Raw genomic sequence first — 25,646 nt, 5'->3', positions numbered from 1 at the left:
TTAGGAAATTATACTTGAGATTAATCTTAATTCCTTGTTTTGTATTAATTTTTGAGTATTTTGAGTTTCTTTCTAATGGGAAGTGTAACTCATCCTTGTCATTTTTTTCTTATTTGAATTTCCCCCTTTCATTTTTTAAGTTTTTTTTAAAATCAAACAATGCACAGAATTTACAGAGTCAGTAGTTCTACAAGGCTTATCACAAAAACACAACAGTCCCGACTGCCTCCTTTCATTCTCTGTCTTGAGCGTCAACCATGTTCAATTATTTCTGCTGTTTCTTTTAGTAATTACCTCCTTATCTCTAAATAGCATGGTTCTATCTCTGTCTTGTTTATTTTCTTCAGTTTTAGGCATTATCCATTGAGCTCCCACCAAAAACATGAGGGTATACTTTTCTACTGCCCAATCGCCAGCAGCACATTAACGCACATTTCCTCTTGTCCCCCCTCCCAATAGCGTTATATCACAATTTTTGTGTGACCGATCATCAGTGTTAACATAATTACGATTATTCACAGCTGAGTCATGAGGTGTGCTACGATTGTCTTCCATGTTTTGCACAACCTGTTTTCCTACAGCCGTGTCGTTCAGCTTCTCAGTTTTCTTTGTACTTAAATAATTACTCATCTCCAAGTTCTTCCCCCAGTTCTATAAGTCTCCTTTCCAAAGGGCCAAACACATTTGGAATTCTCTTAGCTTTTTCTTCTCAGAGGCATCTCTCCTGGAGAATCACTCCAACTGCAAGACTGCTCTGCAGGCCTGCTGCACACCTGTCACCTGGGCTCTGCCTCTACCTGCCCTCCTGTTTCTTGGATTCTCTATCATCCTCTTTCTTGGGGCACTTTAACCGGGAAGAGTATTGTCCTCTGAAAAAAGGTACATGAAAGGTCAATTTTTTTGAGACCTTACAAGTCTGAAAATCTCTATATTTTGACTGCTGGTTTGGCTGAGTGTAGAATTCTAGGCTGGATATTTTCCTCAGAATTTAAAAGGCTTCACTCCATTTTCTTCTAGCTTCCTAGGCAACTGTTGAGAAGTTCAAAGCCATTCTGATTCTTCAGCCTTTAGATGTAACCTGTGTTTTCCTCTCTGGAGGATCTTCTCTTTATCCCCAATGTTCTGAACTTTCATGGTAATATGTTTTGTTTTTGACCAAATATTTTCTTATAAGTGATTTTCAAGCGTGTAGAAAAGATTGGAGAATGGGCAATTGCATATTGTTTGTCTGTGGGTGAGTTTATAAAACAAGTTTGTTTCTTTCAAATAAAGAAGTTAGCATTCTGAATATTTAGAATTCAAACTTCTCTCACATCAACTGCATACATTTACAAAAACTTCATACACTTCAATAAGAATATAGCCAATCAGTATTTTCTCATATACTATCTTGTAATAATAAGGTGTTCTAGAAACAATTTCCTAGGAAAAAAGGTAGCTGTCATTGTTTAAAAAAAATTTTTTTTTTTGGCTTCACTGGTCATCTTATAAAACCCATTGTTAAATTACAGATATTTAGTCCCTAACGTTGTCCAATTTTATGTCCAATGTCCAATGACTACACTTAAAGCCTGAAGAGAAACAGTATTTCTATCCTTTTTCACAGCAGTTTTCAGAAAGGGAGAGTTCCCCACACTTTCAAACCTTTTTTATAAGGTCTCAATTGCTTTGCTTATATTTAACTGGGGTAGTATAGAGAGGCCCTGGCTTTGGAATTACTAGCTAGGGGGCTTTGGGAAAAGAGCTTGATTTTGTTTTGCTTTGTACTACCTATACATAGGATTGCTATAAATATGCATGTAAAAACATAAAAAATCTGGCACGTGGTCAGTGACAAACATGTTAGCTACTGTCATGAAGATATCCCATCTTGCATTGCTCCTATGGGAATAGTTAGGTCTACATACCACTACATCAAGTTTTTGTGTACTTGAAATGTTAAGCAATCATCTAGGTCTGGCCAATGGAAATGACTAGCTGAAAACTTCAGGTCAGTACACGCTTATTATTATTTTTTTCAACATTTCACTTTCCTCTTCCATGTACTTATTCCTCCAACATTTCGAAAAGAGTTTTCTCAAGTCCGTGTGTAATGGTTACTATAAAATAAAAATTTTGCTAGGTAATTAGTAATTTTGTAGTCACAAAGTTCCCCCCCCCCGAACATTTTTATAATGACTCTTTTGCTTTTAAATAGTTCTCTGAGAAGGACACAAGCATAATCTCTGTGGAGCCATTTTTGGAAAAAAACACTCCTTCATCCTTCATACTTCCTCAACCAAACCATCTTATGCTCAGGGATAAGGGGTCTGCTAAGGCCCTAACTCCTCAGTCTAACCAGTTATAAAAGCAGCTTTCGTAGCTGCTTTTGAACAGTTGGCACACCACGGCACAGAGTAAATGGTGATAAGCCCAGAATAACAGCCTATTTGTATTACACACTTGGTATCTACAAGACAGACTGCCCAATTAAAATACTGCCTTGTGCCATCTTTTCTGCCAGCACATGCACACCTTGCCTCCCAAGAAGACCTGTCCTAGCTTTTCATGGGCTGAGGCTGTATCTTACTTTCTTTGTATCTCCCATTGAGTCTGCATGCTGCTGCACACATGGAGAATTCTATAAATATTTTTTGATTGACTAATTAATTGGCTACCACTCACTGCCTTTCCCTCACCTGCCCACTCACCGACATAATCCTAGATCAGGCGGAAAGCCAGATTTTCGTAGGAGAAATTTCCATTTAAAAGGAGATACTAGGGCTTCCGTGATGGCGCAGTGGTTAAGAATCCGCCTGCCAATGCAGGGGACGCAGGTTCAAGCCCTGGCCCAGGAAGATCCCACATGCCGCGGAGCAACTAAGCCCGTGAGCCACAACTACTGAGACTGCGCTCTACAGCCCGTGCTCTGCAACAAGAGAAGCCAGGACAATGAGAAGCCCACGCACCACAAACGAAGAGTAGCCCCCGCTCACTGCAACTAGAGAAAGCCTGTGCGCAGCAACGAAGACCCAACACAGCCAAAAATAAAAACAAATAAATTTTTTTTAAAAATTTAAAAATAAAATAAATAAAACGAGATACTAGATTAGTTATTCCCACTGAAACCCTCAGTGGCTTCCTCCTGTGATTTGAAAGAGCACCCTTGCTCCCCCTAATGTGAACATTTGGGCTTTCCATAGCTCCTTTTTCTTTAGGATTTTAAAATTTTTAAAACTCCACATTGTCCAAAGAGTTTTGTAAATTTCCCATGGCAAATTCATAAAACTAGTAAATGCTCCTTTGGTAACATTTTCAGGTTAATAAAAGAGCTAAGTCTTCCAGGTTGCTGGTTTCAAGTTCTCACTAGGCCAAAGGTGCAGAAATAATTGTGGTGAGTTTCTCCCCTGGTTCTGTAAGGGAAACCCAGATCCAAGCGATTCCAAAATTCACAAGCCTAAGATTACATAGAAAATAGACCTGAAGGACAGGAAATTGAAGAATGTCTCATGGTAAGGCAGGGCAGCTGGCTTATATGTGAGCTCTCTGCACAATATAATCACAATGGACGACTTTCTCTATAAGTCCACCCACATTCAAAATAAATATTTGTTAAACTATCATCATATCAGACTTTCCTAGTTTGTTATTTGTCTTTATTGAGACTATATCAATTACCTTCTTTCTTTTCTCTGGAAACTACCAATCACTGGGGGGAGTGATCCTGTGAGTCACTATTACTAATTAGGGTAATATTATACAGTATAGAAGAAACAAACCATGGTATTTATTCATTCGTTCATTGACTGGCTCATTGAATATGCCTGTTTTATTCATTAAGTTAGTCCTCACTATCTGCTAAGCAAATGCTCACAATCTAGAAAATCAAAAGTGATTAAAATACATATTCTGCCCAGCTGTAGTGGGAGGGGGCTGGAAGCAGGTCCTGCTCAGTCAAGCCAGGGAGTTATTTCACTAAGAGACACATTCACATCGCCAAGGTACCCGCCTTCATATCTTTCCCTTAGTTTCCTATAGGAATTTCTGGTGCCCGCTTCTCACAAACAGCAAAAAAAGCCACCATTTTCTTTTTACTGCAAAGAAGTTTCAAGAGTCTCTGAGCTTTGAAACAGTGTAATCAGAATAGGAGAGAGCAGAGAGTTATACAAGTAAAAGAACACTTTCAATTTTTCACAGAGCTGGAGAAAATGTATATGAGATCCTGATTAGACAACTGATTCCTATAAAGCCTCTATGTTCCACTGCGGAGAAAAAAGCAAACTTCATCTTGATTTTCAAAGGCCCTCACCCCAGCTCTACACCCCACCAGGTTCCTAAGAGCCCGTCACAGAGACCACTCACCCCTTCCCAAATGGAAGGCCCCCAATCCCTCTTCTCTGCCACAGTTCTGCCATTTCCACTTCTTCCAGGGCCCTTCTAGACACTGCTGTACCCATTCTCCGAATCCCAACCCTCCAAGAGGTCATCCCTTGTCTCACAAATCAGAGATAACCTCCCTTGAGGTATTTACTTCCTGTCATGCCCATCAAATCAAGAGTAGAGTACAGAAGGGTAACATAAACAAACCACATACAGAAATTACCTCCTCATCCCATCTGCCCTCTCCATGCTGGTGGCGTCACTCCTCAGAACCATCCCTGGTCAGTCTTGTAGTATAAATATTTCTCCTCTAAGTTACAATCTCTGAAGATAAGAGGCTGGGACTCATAGCTTGATGTGGTGGAAAAAGCATTTTTGGCATCAGAGAATCTTAATTTGAGACCCAATCCCTTAACTGACAACCGTGTGACTCTGGGCAGATCACTTAACCTGAGTATCAGTTTTCTCACTTCCAATACATGAACTCATTCCTTCTTCTTCATTCAATGACTTAAGACAATTGTATGCAAATATGTTTTGAGCCATGTTCTGTGCTGGTTGCTGGAGCTACACAAGTGGATGAGACACAGACTCTATTCTCAAGGACCATGATTTCCTTGAGGAGCAGACAGTTTGGCTGTTGGGGACAGCCAGCCCTATAGGATACCAGGACACAGCGGACTGGGCTATTTCAGCAGAAGAGAGTCCAGTGGAATCTGAGACCACAGGGAACATCTAAGTATATCTTGAAGGCTGGTGCTGTGCCCTGACTTGGGGTGGTGAGGCTGGGTAAGGGCAAAGACATAAAATCATAGACTCTGAATGCTGACTGGGACCCGGACAGACCCCTGTCACATTCCCATCATGAAGTGGGAACTCCCTTAGCTAAATGTGAGGTAAGACCCCTTTACTGAAAAGGAGCTCCATCCCTTCCCCCTTACGACCACCTTTCTACACTCCTATATGCTATTACAGACTCTTTCTATTCCTGTGCTCCCACACTGCCCTTTTGCTCTTGCTTAGGCTGTGGAGGAGGCAGAGGTCAAAGAGATGCTTCCAGGAGTTCCTCAAGGGCCACATCCTGGCACTGGAAAAAGAAGAACCATGGAGTCCCTGCTGGCCAGGCTACCACAGCCTGAGTAGGGTTTCCATGGACCTTTTGTCCCTCCATAAAGTAGAAGTATTGCTCACCTTGTATCTAGAATACGTAAAGAACACTTAAAACTCAACAAGAAGAAAAGTATTCCAATTTAAAAATGGGTTAAATATTTGAATAGATATTTTTCCAAAGAACATATGCAAATAGCCAACACTGCCTGTAAAGATGCTCAACATCAAGTCATCAGGGAAATGCAAATCAAAACCACGATGAGACGCCCACTAGGTTATCTGTTCTATCTGTAACCACCAGGTTATACATTCCCTAGGTGAAGGGAAGATACCCACCAGAATGGCTGCAGCCAAAAATACAGATAATAACAAGTGCTGGTAAGGATGTAAAGAAACTGTAACCTTTCTACATTGCTGGTGGGAATGTAAAATGGTGCAACTGCTGTGGAAAAAGGTTGGAAGTTTCTTAAAAAGTTAACCACATATTTACCATGCTGTCCAGCCATTCCACTTGTAGTTACCTACTCAATAGGAATAAAAGCATATTTCCACACACACAAAGACTTGTACACAAATGTTCATGGCAGCATCAGTCACAATAGCCACACACACACACACACAATGGAAACAACCCAAATGTCCATCAACTGATGAATGAATGAACAAAATGTGCTCTCTGTCCATACAGTGGACTATTATTCATCAATAAAAAGGAATGAGGCACAGACACATGCTGCCACATGGACGAACCTCAAGAACACTATGCTAAGTGAAAGAACCAGACCAGAAGACCATGTATCCTATGATTCCCTTTAAATGACTCTCTAGAAAAAGCATAGAGACAGAAAGTAGATTAGTGGTTGCCTAGGGCTGGGAAGAAGCATGGAGAGTTACTGCAAATGGGCACAAAATTTCTATTTGAAGAGATGGAAATGATCTAAAATAGGATTGTGGTGGCAGTTGCATTATGTACTAATAATTATTGAATTGTGCACTTAAAATGGGCCAATTTTATGGTACGCAAAATTGTACCTTTATAAGTTATGAAAAACAAAAATAGGTACTGTTCCTCTTTATAAAGATACGGTTGAAAATCGGTTAAGTCTGAGGGACTTTGCCAGTCTTACCTCCCAACAAAGTCATAGGTGGTAATTAAACTTAACCAGAGGTTGCTCTGAATGGCCGCAACCCTCGCTCCCGGAACCAGTTGTACAGGCCAAGATAGGTGACAGAATAGAGCACAGTTCTCACTGCTCCTCTCTCTTCTGTGCATCAGAATCACTGGGGAGAAATGGAGCTTCCTAAATGCAGATTCCTGGGCTCCACTCCCAGCAATACTAATTCAGTGGTTCTGGAATACACATTTTTAAGCAGCACACTTCAGAGTACAAGGACCCATGCTTTGGGAAACAGTACAATAGAGTTGCACAGGAATGTTACAGGTGCGCGTGGGAATGTGTGCAGGGGGTCGAGAAGGGTGGGTACTCACCGAGCCCTGGGAAGTAGGGAGGCTAAACGAAATCTCAAAGGATGAGGAGGTGGTGTTCAGAAGAAAGGTAAGGAAGGCATTCCTGAGCCCACGCCCAGCATATGCAACCATATGGAGGCATCACAGCCAGAAAGTACTTATTGAGCACTCACTATGTGCCAGGAGCTACCTAAGAAAGCACAAGGAACAAGGGATTGATGAGGAGTTAGAATGAGTGGTAGATAAAGCTGGGAAGAGACTTGGGAATTCACCCGTGCACGTGACAGTGGATTGAAGAAGATCTGAGGTATAGACTAGGCAAGATCTGAGAAAGGATTAAATGGATTAAATGAGGTTGAGAGGGAAAGGGAGAAGGTAGGATGTCTTAGATGTCTTGCTTCGGGATAGGGTGGTACCAATAAAAATGGAGATAGGGAGTGAAGGCAGCTAATGAAGATGGGAGCTCAGTTCTCGACATCTGAGTTTGAAATGCAGACAGTGATATGAGATGATAGCTGGCAGCTTCAAGTAGGGACCTGAAGCTCTACCTAATAATAATAACACCTTCCTCAGGATGCTTGGGAAGATTAAAGGAGGTGATAAAGTGAACTTTGTGAATTACAAAGTGATGCCCAGGTATCATTCTTATAATTTATCTCTGAAAGCTCCACAGCATTTATCACTGTGATCTGTACCCAGTGAGTGCTCAACCCGTGAACTGTTACTGCATGTGTTACCACCGCTCCTGTCCCCCAAACACAATGATGGTAACATCTCAAACATTATACTTCTAAGACCATGCCATAGAGCAAATAAACTGCAGAAACACTATTGACTGAAAGCATAAAAGGGGATATCATTTCATATAGTCAGTTGTTTCTCATAACATGACTAGAAATGTTTTACTTTATTAAACTGGCATTTCTGCATTAAGAATGCCATGTCTCTCTGGAATAATGAAGGTACTAGGTTTGCTGAAATTCCTTCTAAACTCAAAATTCTAGCATTCACTGTAGGATTTACATACAACTGAATAACAGATCCAGTAACTCTGAGGATCAGTTCTTAAGTGCTGGGCCCATTTTATACCTGGATATTTTCAACAAATGCAAGTGGGATCATTTGATTTCAAATAGCCAGGTGATGAATTTGGCCCAAGAGCGCTCCTTCAACACTTTTTTTTTTTTTTTGCTATTTCATGTGTCTCCAGCCTCCTGGGTCTACTTCCATACTTGACTTTGATTTATTATTTGTGACAAAATCAGAGTTTTCAACTAGACCTGTGGACCACCAAAAGACTAGAAGTTCTTCTTTTATTTTATTTTTTTTGCGGTACGCGGGCCTCTCACTGTTGTTGGCCTCTCCCGTTGTGGAGCACAGGCTCCGGACGCACAGGCTCAGCGGCCATGGCTCACGGGCCCAGCCGCTCCGTGGCATGTGGGATCCTCCCGGACAGGGGCACGAACCTGTGTCCCCTGCATCAGCAGGCGGACTCTCAACCACTGCGCCACCAGGGAAGCCTGAAGTTCTTCCTTTTTGCTCTTTGGACCTGGGAGCCCAAAGTAAAGAGGAAAGAGAGAAAAAAGGCAAAGAAGAAAGGAAAGAATGGTGGGGTGCAGGGAAAACAGAGGCGAAAGGGAATAAGGAAGGAGGAGGGGCTACCAGTGCCAGTCCAGAAGTAGTAAGCTTACTACCCCCTATCTCTAAACTGTGTTCAAAATGCAAGAAGAAACTCCTGGCTCTGAAGAATGAACAACAGCAGGAGGATTGAGGAGGGCAATCAAAACTTGAAAAAGGAACCCATGTGGGAGTGCATTTCTGGGCTTTCTCCTCTTTTCTCTTCAGATTTGACTTGAGGTTGGAACTGCACAGGGGGTGCAAGCCACAAACTCCACGAGAACCCTCTTCTTCTCAGCCAGAAGACTTAGAAAGGGGGTCCCTATAAGTGGAAGAATGTGAAGGGAAGTCTGGGTTGTTTGTTTTCTTGTTTTTGTTGTTTCCATTTTTCTTTTCCAAGAGTGACTGCAGTCACAGAACTGCATGGTAGACGAGCAAGCAGCAGCACAGACAGCTAAAATTTCTCCAAGAAAAACCTGGTCTTATTGCCAGAGGAGCAGGGAAAAGGAACCTTTGTGATCCAAAGAGTGTAGGCAGAACCCTGTCATTTTTCCCTCTTACTTTTCTCTCAGTGCTTTGCTCTGAGAATGGCCCCCGTCTTGGGGAAACCATACTGCAGCAGCGTGAGCAGCTAAAAGCTCAAAAGAAACCCAGTCTTTCTGGCCAGAAGACCAGGAAAAAAAGGCTCACAGGGGCAGGAGAGTGTGGGAAGAATCCCAGAGAGGAGAGAGCTAAAGAAGGGGGTCCCTTGATGCTGTGCATGAACCAGTGCAAACCCCAGTCTCGCCCCTGAGCTGTGCATGTGTGGGACAGATTCAAAGGCTTTGAGAACTGAACTACAACGTAAGTTCTGCTCAAGTCCCACTGCTCAAGTCCCATGCTAACCCCTAAACAGTGCTTCCATGGGATCCAAGGCAGCAGAACAAAGGCTTTGAAAAATGAAATGATGTTGGAACCACTGCCCACAGAATGCAAGACAGAACTGGGTTGACTGCCTGGTAAAACAAAAAACTGCACATTTCGAAAGGACCTGATTCTCACAGCATAATACTCAAAATGTCCAGGATTCAATAAAAAAATATCTAACATGCAAGAGACCAAGGAAATGTGATCAATCCTCAAAGGAAAAGACAATTAACACATGCCAACCCCAAGATGACACAGGTGTTGGAATTATCCGATAGCTTTATAGGAGCTGTTTTAACTACGCTCCAGGAAATAATGGTAACCATTCTTGAAATGAATGGAAAGATAGAAGTTCTCAGCAGAGACACAGAACCTATAAAAGAGAAACAAGTGAACGTTTTAGAACTGAAAAATACAATAAACGGTAAAAAAATGCATGGGATGGGCTCAATAGCAGAACAGAGATGACAAAGGAAAATATCAATAAAGTTGATATTGATATTATCCAGTCTAAAGAACAGAGAGAAAAAAGGTTGAAGGAAAAAGTGAACAGAGCCTAAAAAGCCTGTGGGACAACATTAAGAGGTTTAATATTAATGTCACTGGAATTCCAGGAGAGGACAAAGAGACTGAGGTAGGAAACGTACTTGAAGAAAAAATGGCCAAAAACTTCCCAAACTTGGTGAAAACTATACATTTACAGATCCAAAGAGTGCTATCTGTCTGGTTATTATACACATAAACACGTAATGTATTACAGTGAGTTGCCTCCAAGGGAAGAACAAGAAAGATGAGTAAAGATATAACTGCCTAAAAAGAAATAAATAAAATGTGATGGGCTATCATTCTCTTTGGAGAGCTGTCACAAGTATTAAGAACTTCAGTTCTTTTCTCTTTTTAAAAAAAATAAATTTATTTATTTATTTTTGGCTGCGTTGGGTCTTCGTTGCTGCGTGCGGGCTTTCTCTAGTTGTGGCGAGCAGGGGCCACTCTTCCTTGCAGTGCGGGGGCATACCGCAGTGACTTCTCTTGTTGTGGAGCATGGGCTCTAGGTGCATGGGCTTCAGTAGTTGTGGCACACAGGCTCAGTAGTTGTGGCTCACAGGCTCTAGAGCATAGGCTCAGTAGTTGTAGCGCACGGGCTTAGCTGGTCCACAGCATGTGGGATTTTCCTGGACCAGGGCTTGAACTGGTGTCCCCTGCATTGGCAGGCGGATTCTTAACCACTCCGGCACTAGGGAAGCCCCGAACTTTAGTTCTTAGATGTCTTCTCTAAATCTAGTAGAACAAGGATTCACTGTATCAATCAATGAATTGGTTCATTTATCAATACTAAACTTGCAGAAATGGTTTGTCACATCAGACTCTTATTTTTGGTCAGAAAATAGAGGCAGGATGAGCCTCAAAGGGATTTTCAAATTCTTACTTGTATATAACCTAAAAGAAATCTGTAAATCCCTCTTGCACATTTTTAGGTTGACATGTAAAAACTTTCACCAAAATGTTTATTATTGTGAAGAATGTAATTTCCAGTACTCTGTAAATGTTGACATGTAAAAGTAAACCTATTTTATCACTTGCTGAAATACATCCATTGAAATTCATCATCATTCATTTTAAAAGAATACATAAACAGGCTGCTCTCTGACAGTCAAAAATTTTTGCATGATTGTATTTCTCCTTTAATTTACATTTCCATTCTTTTTGCCTTATAAGAGTTTATCCTAGTTTTACATAGTTTATGCTTTAATGTCTTTTATTCATTACCCTATCATACTTTTCTGCATCAAAAGCATATATATATATATTTATTTATTTAAATTCAATGGTAAAAAGAGTGCTCTTCTAATTGTTACCACTGTAACTCTTATTAGAATGAACTTATCAAAACAACACAAATATTACAAATGTTGACAAATATTTAGTAAATGTCGATAAAAAGCATTTTTTTTAAATTGGAAACCTCTCTTTTTGGAGCTCTTTTATTTTTCAGTTATCTCATGCATATGTGGATGAGTATACTTATTGCTAGAATGAGTCAAGCTTGAACATCAATTCTCAATTTTTGTTTTTATCAATGTAAATGCTGGCACTGAGATGCAAATGGATGAAATTTTGTCATAGAAATATCATTCAATTTTTTGAACTCCCTGAGTTATATTCTAAACATCACATGGTGATGAAATATCAAAATCATTTAAATCACCAGTGTAAGAAAAAATTGGGGAAGACTGAAATTTAGTGAGTATGCTACCTACTCATCCATCTGAGTTATTTCAGCCATTTGTTGTCCACGACTAGGCTGTTTTACAACTCTGTAGAGATAAAAGTTAACTTGTAAGGACTTCCTTGGTGGTCCACTGGTTGGGAATCTGCCTTCCAATGCAGGGGATGTGGATTCGATCCCTGGTGAGGGAACTAAGATCCCATATGCCGTGGGGCAACTAAGCCTGCGTGCCGCAACTACTGAGCCTGCATGCCACAACTAGTGAGCCCATATGCCACAATTACAGAGCCCATGTACTCTGCAGCCCGTGTGCCACAGCTAGAGAGAAGCCCACATGCCACAATGAAAGATCCTGCATGCTGCAACTAAGACCTGACACAGCCAAAAATTAATTAACTTTTAAAAAGTTAACTTATAGAAAACTGATAGTAAAGCAAGTAATAACTGTCTATAGGCATGCAAATAAAATTTATCCTGTGGAACTTCATTGGACTTCCCTCTCCCACTGTGGTGGAAGCTTGTTTACATCTATTAAGAAAATTTATTTTAGCATTCCCATCAATGGTCTCCTTTCAACTGATTGTAAGACCTTTCTGGCTCTCTCATTTTTTAAGACGTTTTTCTAAATGTTAATTTTTTTTATATGTATAAGAATCATGATTTCATTGGCTTTTAAAATTTACCCTTTAACATCAGTTTACAATTTGATTAGATTGAACTTTCAGTTGGTTATTTTTGTTTGTTTTGTTTTGTTTTAACGAAGATTTAGAAAACACAAGATCTGTAAAAGAAAAGGAGGCGTGAAAGGGAACCTGCATCTCCGTTACAAACTCACTCTCTAGAAGATCAGTCTTAGGTAAAAAGCACTTGTGAAAGATGAAGATTTGTAAATTTATTTTCTTCAAACACTCATGTGCATGGACCTTAGGGAAGTCTTTGCATATAGTAAATGCACCCAGTTTGAAGATTCTCAGCCTAAAGTAAGAAGCATAAAAATGAGCCTCACCCCTAATTCTGTATACGTAGAGACTCATTTGCATTAACAGACTTCTTTTTTAAAGTTTCATTTACTGAAGAACTTTATTTAGATAATCATCCACCTTCCATTCATAAGAGACACTGAGAAGGAGGAGTCCTGATGAAGAAAGAGGCCATTGGAAGCAGGGTGGAAGGAGAGGGAATAGAGGGTTGTCAGCGGGAATTCTGAACAGTCAGAGGGCACCATGAGAGTACTAAGAAACAAATAAGGAACGAAAACAGAGGGGGGAATCAATACTCAAACTTCAAAAATTTTGCCTAAATATTTGTGAACCTGCACTGTACCCCCGAAAATCTCTTGCCACTGCTTCTCTCATGCTAGAAGATGATGCCAGGGGAAAGACTTCTGCACTGAGTCTACCTAACGCCAAGCAACTAATTAAATGGACATTTCCATCAACCTACTCATTATGTCAGATATCTGAGCCTTCTGCCCCTGGACAGAGGTGAGCAGAAGCATCTAGCTCCTCTGGGACCATCCTCCTCTTCAACACTACCATTTAGACCACCACACTTCTGTTTTCAGTCTCCCACTCTCCTGCTCTTTAATACCCTTCTTACAAAACAAGAATTATTTTAGATTAGACTTTTATGTTGCAGAATGGCCTTTCAATTTTGGGAAGCTGGGAGCCATTAGGAACCTCAAAGGTTACCTAATTCATCCATTCATCACATAGGTGCAAAATTTTAAAAATTGGGGACTATTACACCTTCTCCTTTTGGCTAAGTGGTCAATAAGAAGCGAGGATTATTAGATGTCTAATTAAGTAGGGCAGATGAAGGTCACATCCGTAATAACTGAAAGTTCTTCTTCTTGTTTTAGACAGCTTCCTATGTCCCTTCCTATATAGGGCTGTATAATGAAAGGGAAATAATATAAATTATTACATAATTTCTCAGTAAAAGAAAATGTTTTCCGTAAGTGGGAAAAGGGTGTACTTTAGAAAAACAAAACAAGATGGAATTCCCCTGGATATAAAAGCTCATGCAAAAGAACAAATACTGCATGATTTCACTTATATGAGGCACCTAGAATAGGCAAATTCATAAAGACAGATAGTAGAATGGAGGTTGCCAGGGGCTGGAGGAAGAGGGGAGTGGGGAGTTATCGTTAATGGGAACAGAGTTTCAGTTTGGGATGATGAAGAAGTTCTGGAGATGAATGGTGCTGATGGTTGTACAACTTTGTGAATGTACCTAATGCCACTGAATTAATTGTATATGTTAAAATGGTAACTTTTTATGTTATGTATATTTTACCACAATAAAAAAAAAAACTCTAAAACTCTTTTACAACAGCCTGTTCTGACCTTAGGGTGCTTGCCCCCTTCCAGGTACAAGTAGAAATCTCCTGAATGAACAGCAAAAGCTCATAGCCTGAATCAGGGCAGACCTAGAAAGAGCCCAAGACTAAAACACCGCATTTCCAATTGGCTTATTTTTACCAGGATAACCAACTAAATCATGTTAGAAACACTAGACCAGGGACTTCCCTGGTGGTCCAGTGGTAAAGAATCCTCCTTACAATGCAGGGGATGAGGGTTTGATCCCTGGTCAGGGAACTAAGATCCCACATGCCATGGGGCAACTAAGCCTGTGTGCCACAACGACTGAGCTCGTGCACCTCAACTAGAGAGCCCGTGTGCCACAAACTACAGAGCCCACACGCTCTGGAACCCGTGCACCATAACTACAGAGCCCAGGCACCCTGGAGCCCGTGCCACAACTAGAGAAGAGAAAACCCGCATGCCACAACTAGAGAAAAGCCCACATGCTGCAACGAAAGATCCTGCATGCCTCAGTGAAGATCGCGCTTGCCCGCAATTAAGACCCAAAGCAGCCAAAAATAAATAAAATAATAAATCTTTTTTTTAAAAAAAGAAAAGGAACACTAGAGCACCCAGTACTATACACATACAAAGAAAAATGTTAGTGAAATTTAGTAACCACTTATGTACCTTGCTTAAAATAATATCCCTTGGATTTAATAAAGTTGTCCTCTGTCCTATCCTAAATCCAGGTGACATAAGAAGATGAAGATGCCTGTAAGTGACTGGGTTAAGTGAGGCTGCTGTGAAATTCAGTTGTAAAATTTTAGAATAGTATTTTTCCACACCTCTGAGGACATGAGACAATAGATATTACAACTAGAATTTAAATGGGATGAGAAGTCAGGATATCAGTTCTAATCACTTGGTGGTTTGGGGGGAATGAATAAGCTGGGGATATATACCATTAATGTATAAGTCAGAAGGAGAATCAACCTTGTTTCTGGTCATTAAAATACATGGCATATTCACATTCACACAGAAGAACTTGCACATGTGTCAAGACACATGGAAAAAGAGTCTCCAAAGCAGCAAAACATGGGAACCAACACTAATGCTCAACAGTAAGAGAATGGATAAATAAACTGTGGAATATTTGCCGACAAATAATACACAGTTACACACAGTAATAGGGATAATTCTTTAAAACTTAATTTCGAGTTTTTTAAAAGTGAGGCTATATATACCCTTTTTATAAATCAAAAAAACAAGCAAAGGTAAACAAAATTATGTAGGAATACTTACATATGTCATAAAACTATTTTACAATAAAATCGGGTAATGGCTAACACAAAATCCAGGGTTGGGAGGGGCACGAGGAATGGCATAGGAGAAGGGCATAAAGAAAGATACAACAGTATAGGTAACAATCTAGTTCTTTTTTTCTAGCCTTCTGTTTATTTTCTTTAATGGCTTTATTGAGATACAACTCACATATGATACAATTCACCCATTTGAAGTGTACAATATGATGATGTTCAAAACCATCACCAGTTAATTTTAGTTCATTTTGTCAGCTCAAAAAGAAACGCTATACCCTTTAACTATTACCACCCACCCCTCACATCAACCCCCATCCCTAAGAAACCACTAATCTACTTTCTGTCTCTATTCATTGCCCTGGTCTGAATATTTCCATATGAACAGAAAATCATACAGTGTGTGGTCTTTTGTGACTAACTTAGAATAATGTCTTCAAGGTACATACTTGTTGTAGCATGTATCAGTATTTCATTCTTTTTATGGCCAAATAATATCCCATTGAATGGATATACCATATTATATTTATCCATTCATCAGTTGATGGACATTTGGGTTGTTTCTACCTTTTGGTTGTTATGAGTGTTGTCGATATAAACATCTGTGAATAGTTTTTGTGTGGACATATGCTTTCATTTCTCTTGGATATATATACTTAGAGTGAAACTGTTGTATCATATGGTAAATCTGTTTAACTTTTGAGGAAGTGCCAAATTGTTTTCCAAAGCAGCTGCACCAGATGATATTCCCACCAGCAACGTATAAGGGTTCCAATTCCTTCACATCCTCACCAACACTTATTAACTGACTTTTTGATTCTAGCCATCCTAGTGGGTGTGAAGTGGTATCTCACTGTAGTTTTGATTTGCATTTCTCTGATGAATAATGATACTGAACATCTTTTCATATGCTTATTGGCCATTTGTATATCCTCTTAGGAGAAATAGCCATTCAGATATCTTGACCATTTTTATATTGGGTTATTTATCTTTTTGTTGTTGAGTTGTAAGAACTCTTCATATATTTTGGATACAAGTTCCTTACCAGATATAGGACTTTTAAATATTTTCTCGCATTCTGTGGGTTACCTTTTCACAATTATCTAGTTCTTATGCCCTAGTTTTTAAAGTTGTGACAGGGTTACAGGTGGTCACTGAATATAATGTTTATAGCTTACATAAACTTAGCAAATTATTCTTATGTATATTACATAATTGATGAATTAAAAATAAAACCTCGTGCTGCCAGTGTCCTTGTCCTCATGGTGAGCCTGAGCTGCCCCCCACCTCTGCAGGAGACCCTCCAACACTAGCAGGGTTTCTGAAGAGAATTCTTATCCTGTTCCTTTGTAGGTCATTACAGAGTACTGAGTAGAGTTCCCTGTGCTACACATCTGAGCTGTGTGTCGGACAGACTCTTGGCGCTCCAGCCAGGCATCAGGGCTGTGCCACTGAGGTGGGAGAGCCAACTTCAGGACACTGGTCCACAAGAGACCTCCCAGCTCCACATAATATCAAATGGCGAAAATCTCCCAGAGATCTCCATCTCAACACCAAGACCTAGCTTCACTCAACGACAGCAAGCTACAGTGCTGCACACCCTATGCCAAACAACTAGCAAGACAGGAACACAACCTCACCCATTAGCAGAGAGGCTGCCTAAAATCATAATAAGGCCACAGACACCCCAAAACACACCACCAGACGTGGACCTGCCCACCAGAAAGACAATATCCACCCGCCTCATCCACCAGAACACAGGCACTAGCCCACTCCACCAGGAAACCTACACAACCCACTGAACCAACCTTAGCCACTGGGGACAGACACCAGAATCAACGGGAACCATGAACGTGCAGCCTGCAAAAAGGAGACGCTAAAGACAGTAAGATAAGCAAAATAAAAAGACAGAAAAACACACAGCACATGAAGGAGCAAGGCAAAAACCCACCAGACCTAACAAATGAACAGGAAATAGGCAGTCTACCTGAAAAAGAATTCAGAATAATGATAGTAAAGATGATCCAAAATCTGGAAATAGAATAGAGAAAATGCAAGAAACATTTAACAAGGACCTAGAAGAACTAAAGAGGAAACAAGCAATGATGAACAACACAATAAATGAAATTAAAAATACTCTAGAAGGGATAAATAGCAGAATAACTGAGGCAGAAGAACAGATAAGTGACCTGGAAGATAAAATAGTGGAAATAACTACTGCAGAGCAGAATAAAGAAAAAAGAACGAAAAGAACTGAGGACACTCTCAGAGACCTCTGGGACAACATTAAATGCACCAACATTCGAATTATATGGGTCCAAGAAGAAGAAGAGAAAAAGAAAGGGATTGAGAAAACATTTGAAGAGATTATAGTTGAAAACTTCCCTAATATGGGAAAGGAAATAGTTAATCAAGTCTAGGAAGCACAGAGAGTCCCATACAGGATAAATCCAAGGAGAAACACACCAAGACACATATTAATCAAACTATCAAAAATTAAATACAAAGAAAACAAATTAAAAGCAGCAAGGGAAAAACAACAAATAACACACAAAGGAATCCCCATAAGGTTAACAGCTGATCTTTCAGCAGAAACTCTGCAAGCCAGAAGGGAGTGGCAGGACATATTTAAAGTGATGAAGGAGAAAAACCTACAACCAAGATTACTCTACCCAGCAAGGATCTCATTCAGATTTGATGGAGAAATTAAAACCTTTACAGACAAGCAAAAGCTGAGAGAGTTCAGCACCACCAAACCAGCTTTACAACAAATGCTAAAGGAACTTCTCTAGGCAAGAAACACAAGAGAAGGAAAAGACTTACAATAACAAACCCAAAACAATTAAGAAAATGGGAATAGGAACATACATATCGATAATTACCTTAAATGTAAATGGATTAAACGCTCCCACCAAAAGACACAGACTGGCTGAATGGATACAAAAACAAGACTGGTATATATGCTGTCTACAAGATACCCACTTCAGACCTAGGGACGCATACAGACTGAAAGTCAGGGGATGGAAAAAGAAATTCCATGCAAATGGCAATCAGAAGAAAGCTGGAGTAGCAATTCTCGTATCAGACAAAACAGACTTTAAAATAAAGACTATTACAAGAGAAAAAGAAGGACACTACATAATGATCAAGGGATCAATTCAAGAAGAAGATATAACAATTGTAAATATTTATGCACCCAACATAGGACCACCTCAATACATAAGGCAAATACTAACAGCCATAAAAGAGGAAATCGACAGTAACACAATCATAGTAGGGGACTTTAACACCCCACTTTCACCAATGGACAGATCATCCAAAATGAAAATAAAAAAGGAAACACAAGCTTTAAATGATATATTAAACAAGATGGACTTAATTGATATTTATAGGACATTCCATCCAAAAACAACAGAATACACATTTTTCTCAAGTGCTCATGGAACATTCTCCAGGATAGATCATATCTTGGGTCACAAATCTAGCCTTGGTAAATTTAAGAAAATTGAAATCGTATCAAGTATCTTTCCTGACCACAACGCTATGAGACCATATATCAATTACAGGAAAAGATCTGTAAAAAATACAAATACATGGAGGCTAAACAATACACTACTTAATAATGAAGTGATCACTGAAGAAATCAAAGAGGAAATTTAAAAATACCTAGAAACAAATGACAATGGAGACACGACGACCCCAAACCTACGGGATGCAGCAAAAGCAGTTCTAAGAGGGAAGTTTATAGCAATACAATCCTACCTTGAGAAACAGGAAACATCTCAAATAAACAACCTAACTTTGCACCTAAAGTAATTAGAGAAAGAAGAACAAAAACACCCAAAGTTAGCAGAAGGAAAGAAATCCTAGAGATCAGATCAGAAATAAATGAAAAAGAAATGAAGGAAATGATAGCAAAAATCAATAAAACTAAAAGCTGGTTCTTTAAGAAGATAAACAAATTTGATAAACCATTAGCCAGACTCATCAAGAAAAAATGGGAGAAGACTCAAATCAATAGAATTAGAAATGAGAAAGGAGAAGTAACAGCTGACACTGTAGAAATACAAAAGATCATCAGAGATTACTAAAAGCAACTCTATGCCAATAAAATGGACAACCTGGAAGAAATGGACAAATTCTTAGAAATACACAGCCTGCCGAGACTGAACCAGGAAGAAATAGAAAATGTGAACAGACCAATCACAAGCACTGAAATTGAAACTGTGATTAAAAATCTTCCAACAAACAAAAGTCCAGGACCAGATGGCTTCACAGGTGAATTCTATCAAACATTTAGAGAAGAGCTAACACCTATCTTTCTCAAACTCTTCCAAAATATAGCAGAGGGAGGAACACTCCCAAACTCATTCTACAAGGTTAGCATCATCCTGATACCAAAACCAGACAAAGATGTCACAAAGAAAGAGAACTACAGGCCAATATCACTGATGAACATAGATGCAAAAATCCTCAACAAAATACTAGCAAACAGAATCCAACAGCACATTAAATGGATCATACACCATGATCAAGTGGGGTTTATTCCAGGAATGCAAGGATTCTTCAATATATGCAAATCAATCAACGTGATACACCATATTAACAAATTTAAGGAGAAAAACCATATGATCATCTCAATAGATGCAGAGAAAGCTTTCGACAAAATTCAACACTTATGATAAAAACCCTCCAGAAAGTAGGCATAGAGGGAACTTTCCTCAACATAATAAAGGCCATATATGACAAACCCAAAGCCAACATCGTCCTCAATGGTTAAAAACTGAAACCATTTCCACTAAGATCAGGAACAAGACAAGGTTGCCCACTGTCACCATTCTTATTCAACACAGTTTTGGAAGTTCTAGCCACGGCAATCAGAGAAGAAAAAGAAATAAACGGTATCCAAATCGGAAAAGAAGTAAAGCTGTCACTGTTCACAGATGACATGATACTATACATACAGAATCCTAAACATGCTACCAGAAAACTACTAGAGCTAATTGATGAATTTGGTAAAGTAGCAGGACACAAAATTAATGCACAGAAATCTCTGGCATTCTTATACACTAATGATGAAAAATCTGAAAGTGAAATTAAGAAAACACTCCCATTTACCACTGCAACAAAAAGAATAAAATATTTAGGAATAAACCTACATAAGGAGACAAAAGACCCATATGCAGAAAATTATAAGACACTGATGAAAGAAATTAAAGATGATACAAATAGATGGAGAGATATACCATGTTCTTGGATTGGAAGAATCAACACTGTGAAAATGACTCTACTACCCAAAGCAATCTACAGATTCAATGCAATCCCTGTCAAACTACCACTGGCATTTTTCACAGAACTAGAACAAAAAAGTTCACAATTTGTATGGAAACACAAAAGACCCTGAACAGCCAAAGCAATCTTGAGAATGAAAAATGGAGCTGGAGGAATCAGGCTCCCTGACTTTAGACTGTATTACAAAGCTACAGTAATCAAGAGAGTATGGTACTGGCACAAAAACAGAAATATAGATCAATGGAACACGATAGAAAGCTCAGAGATAAACCCACGCACATATGGTCACCTTATCTTTGATAAAGGAGGCAAGAATATACAGTGGAGAAAACACAGCCTCTTCAGTAAGTGGTGCTGGGAAAACTGGACAGGTACATGTAAAAGTATGAAATTAGAACATTCCCTAACACCATACACAAAAATAAACTCAAAATGGATTAAAGACCTAAATGTAAGGCCAGACACTATCAAACTCTTAGAGGAAAACATAGGCAGAACACTCTATGACATAAATCACAGCAAGATCCTTTTTGACCCACCTCCTAGAGAAATGGAAATAAAAACAAAAATAGACAAATGGGACCTAATGAAACTTAAAAGCTTTTGCACAGCCAAGGAAACCATAAACAAGACAAAAAGATAACCCTCAGAATGGGAGAAAATATTTGCATATGAAGCAACGGACAACGGATTAATCTCCAAAATTTACAAGCAGCTCATGCAGCTCAGTATCAAAAAAACAAAAAACCCAATGCAAAAATGGGCAGAAGACCCAAATAGACATTTCTCCAAAGAAGATATACAGATTGCCAACAAACACATGAAAGAATGCTCAATATCATTAATCATTAGAGAAATGCAAATCAAAACTACAATGAGATACCATCTCACACCGGTCAGAATGGCCATCATCAAAAAATCTAGAAACAATAAATGCTGGAGAGGTTGTGGAGAAAAGGCAACCCTCTTGCACCGTTGGTGGGAATGTAAATTGATACAGCCACTATGGAGAACAGTATGGAGGTTCCTTAAAAAACTACAAATAGAACTACCATACGACCCAGCAATCCCACTACTGGGCATATACCCTGAGAAAACCACAATTCAAAAAGAGTCATGTACCACAATGTTCACTGCAGCTCTATTTACAATAGCCAGGACATGGAAGCAACCTAAGTGTCCATCAACAGATGAATGGATAAAGAAGATGTGGCACATATATACAATGGAATATTACTCAGCCATAAAAAGAAATGAAATTGAGTTATTTGTGGTGAGGTGGATGGACCTAGAGTCTGTCATACAGAGTGAAGTAAGTCAGAAAGAGAAAAACAAATACCATATGCTAACACATATATATGGAATCTAAGAAAAAAAAGGTCATGAAGAACCTAGGGGTAAGACAGGAATAAAGACACAGACGTACTAGAGCATGGACTTGAGGATACGGGGAGGGGTAGGCTGTGACAAGGTGAGAGAGTGGCATGGACATATATACACTACCAGGCGTAAAGTGGATAGCTAGTAGGAAGTAGCCACGTAGCACAGGGAGATCAGCTAGGTGGTTTGTGACCGCCTAGAGGGGTGGGATAAGGAGGGTGGGAGGGAGGGAGATGCAGGAGGGAAGAGAAATGGGAACATGTGTATATGTATAACTGATTCATTTTGTTATAAAGCAGAAACTAACACACCATTGTGAAGCAAATATACTCCAATAAAGACGTTAATAAATAAAACCTCATGCATAAAGATGTCTGTTAGGAAATATTTAACACAAAACAAAATGCTGTAATGCTCAAAATAAGTTAATGCTACTCTTGAAGGCATTAACTTAATGCCTGGGTATGACTTAGGCACCTGGAGAATCTGGCCCATTAATTCTCTCAAAAGGTTCCTCTCCAAACTCTACCACATGGTAGGGGGGAGTAGCAAACTACTAACAACAGGACAAACCTGCCCCCTTTCCCCTCCTGTTTTTGTGTCTCCCCCTCCTCTCCCAAGCTAAAAATGAATTTTACATTTTTTAATGCCTGAAAAAAAAGAAGACTACTTCATTACTGGTGAAAATTATACGAACTTCAAATTTCAGTGTCCATGAATAAAGTGAAATACAGCCACACCATTCCTTTAGGTATTGTCTATGGCTGCTTTTAAGCTACAACAGCACAGATGAGAAGTTACTGAAGAGACCACATAGCCAAGAAAACCTACAAGTTTACTATCCAGCCTTTTACTCAAAAAGTTTGCCAAACCTTACTGTATCAACAAGTTAAATTACTTCTCACTTCTACAATGAGTAGCAAAAATCTATTTCCTACTAGCCAAGACCACCTTGACAGTCACCCTCTTGACTTCTCAATTTTTTCTCTTTAACTTTAATAAATATTTATATAGTACTTCGATTCTAATTTTATTAAGGATTTTTACATTTGGGAATTGTAGAGTAGTCTTTCCTTGTAAAATAATGTGGTATCTTCAAAAAGTCACGATCCAGCCACACTCAAACTATTGGGTAAATCATTTTAACAAACTTTTATTGCCTGCTCATTGCATGCTGTGAGTCAAATACTTCTTGGTGCAGTAAAAACTACCCAAAACCCCATCCTTGCCCTCAAGAGGCTTACAGTCTAATTAGACTCTAGTAACTGTAAGAACAATTTCCCCAAAGATCACTCCACAGTTGAATCTTACATTAAGGGGTCTTAGATATTTTACCAAGAATTCTAAGCTATGTTCCTTAAATAAAAAAGAAGTCTTATATAAGCAGTAAAGAAATAGTACTCTGCAAACAATTCTGGTAAACTTTGGTGGTTTAAGTCCCATAACTTCTGCATTCCCATGACCACATAATCAAAGCTTCTTGATCCTTTTTGCTGTGTTCATCTCCGCTTTGGCCGTTTGGACCTAATCCTAGTTCAATACACTAAATGTAGTCACCCATATTCACTCATTTTAGAGAACGCACCAATTCAAATATCGCTGAAACTTGCAAACCTATCTGTGTTGCCGGATACCACTCTGATGGCAATGAAGGCAAGGCCGTTTGCATATGTGATTATTAGTCCCCAAAGTGATGACACCGAGGCTACTTCCACAAACAACCCTCTACCCAAAGGAGACAGAGACCCAGCTGTGAGGTGACCTCTTCGGAGCTGTCCCTCAATGCCTCAGTGGCCTTCGCATTTTTTTAAAGTGACTCATGGCCTCAAGTCAGTTTCTGCAGAGAAGCCAGGTCCGTTCCTTTCCAGCACTTCCTGGCTAGGGTCAAATTCAGTCCGATGACAGCCCTACCCCCAACGACCCTGCACCCCTCTGAGGCTCAGAGCCAAACTGGCGAGAAGCCCCAAAGTTAGACCAGCCTGGAGCGTGGCCGCAAGGCCTTGGCCATCCGTCCAGCCCCAAGCCCGCTCCGCGGCCGCACCGCCTTCTGGGCAGGCCAGCGCGCGCCGGGGCAGGCGGCGGGGGCAGGGAGCGCCGCTGCGCTGACCCAGATGGGGCGCACGCCCGCGCCCGCACGCCCGCGCCCGGGTCCCCGGCACCCAGGCCCCGCGTTCGCCCGCGTCCCCGACATCCTGGCCCCTCAGGCACCAGCCCGGTCTTTATTCCTCGCGCGCCGCCCGCCCCGGCCCCTCTTCACCCCACCCATTGAGCGCAACTTCCGAGCGCGGCCGCGGAGCGCCCCCCGCACCTGCCCGCCGGCCCCTCCCGGCCCGGCTGCTCCGGATTACCTGTTTGGGGGTCCTGCGGTCTGGTCCTGGGCGATGCCGATCCGTTGCTCGGCCCCTCACGCCCTCCTCCCGCCTGCCCTCCTCCCCTCCTCCTCCCCCGAGTAGGAGTCGGTGTCAGTCACGCCGCTCCTGGGGAGAGTGGCCGGCGGCTTCCGGGAGCTCCAAATACAGACAAGCCGAGGGGGAGAGAGAGGGAGAGGGAGGAAGGGAGGAGAGCCAAGCTCTGCGGGTGGGGAGTGGAAATAAAGGGGAGCGGAGAGGGGAATGGAGGAAAGGAGGGGCAGATGGGCCGTGGGAGAAAAGAGAGGGAGATGAGGAAGGCAGAGGGCGGCAGGCTCTGAAAGAAATGAATTCGCTGCATCAGGCGGCATTGCAAAGAAGTCTGGAAAGATCCGGGAGGCTCCTGGCTGAAAGAGCCACAGATTGGATCCTCAAACACTTGTGCAGAGAAATGATGGGTCCTTAAGAAGCAAGAGACGGGCCTGTGTGTTCCCCAACCCCAGGATAGGGATAAAGGTCCTGGCTGGAGAGGGAGGTGGACAAGCAACGCTTTAGCTAGACATCAAGCTGAGATGCACTCATATTTTGTAACGACATTTTAAAAATATATTTTAAAATGCACTTTACATACATCTTTTTAAAAAATTGCCTAATTGTTTAAAAATAAATGTACCCTAAACCAATTATTTTTATTGTGCGTATTTGTGGCCATTCCTATTTATAAGTTGACTGTAATTACAAAATTGGAGATTTTTTACTTTTTTGTTAACACTGTTAGAAGGAAAACACTGATTTTCAATTTTCATTAGTTTATTTCCATCTGAAAAAGTAGACTTAAAGCTCTTCATTGAATGAATGCTAGGAAAATAATTACAGAGAAGAGAGAAGGGGTGGGTGTAATCGATACTTCTTAAAGCAATATTTCCAAACAAACACTAGGATGGGTATCTAAAAAGCCAATATTCTCTGTCAGTGTTTAAATTGCATGTAATTTGGTTCTGTGCATTACAAGGCTTATTCTAACACCACAGGTCACAACTTGAATGAAGGTTTTTCCTATCACACATTGCTCTTGTCCAACAGTGGTGATAAGGAGTGCCTCTTTGCTCCCCTTTGTCTGGAAAAAAGGGAAACAAAATGACATTGCTTATGTCATTGATAACACTGCTAAATGAATGCATACACTGCAAATATCCAGGGCCAGTGCTGTCCCTATCATGCACATGTCTTGCATTTGGTAGGTAATTAATACATTTATACTGAAGAATGAATGAATGAAATTATATATATACATTTATGTTCCAGGGATGCCAA

At 40.3% G+C, this 25,646-nt stretch overlaps 1 protein-coding gene across 1 annotated transcript in view; it reads right to left on the bottom strand.

Annotated features, from left to right (window-relative positions):
- Window positions 1–24,496, bottom strand: part of CAP2 (cyclase associated actin cytoskeleton regulatory protein 2) — a 137,287-nt gene extending 112,791 nt beyond the window's left edge. The window contains exon 1 of the mRNA XM_067752068.1: window positions 24,333–24,496. The gene's annotated coding sequence lies outside the window, so the exon portion shown is untranslated. The remainder of the gene's footprint in view (window positions 1–24,332) is intronic.
- Between the last annotated feature and the right edge of the window lie 1,150 nt (window positions 24,497–25,646).

Source organism: Pseudorca crassidens, chromosome 10 (genome assembly GCF_039906515.1).
Source record: "Pseudorca crassidens isolate mPseCra1 chromosome 10, mPseCra1.hap1, whole genome shotgun sequence".
Lineage (NCBI taxonomy): Eukaryota > Metazoa > Chordata > Mammalia > Artiodactyla > Delphinidae > Pseudorca > Pseudorca crassidens.
Note: the sequence above shows the minus strand (reverse complement) of the source record. Positions and strands in the feature narration are given on the sequence as shown.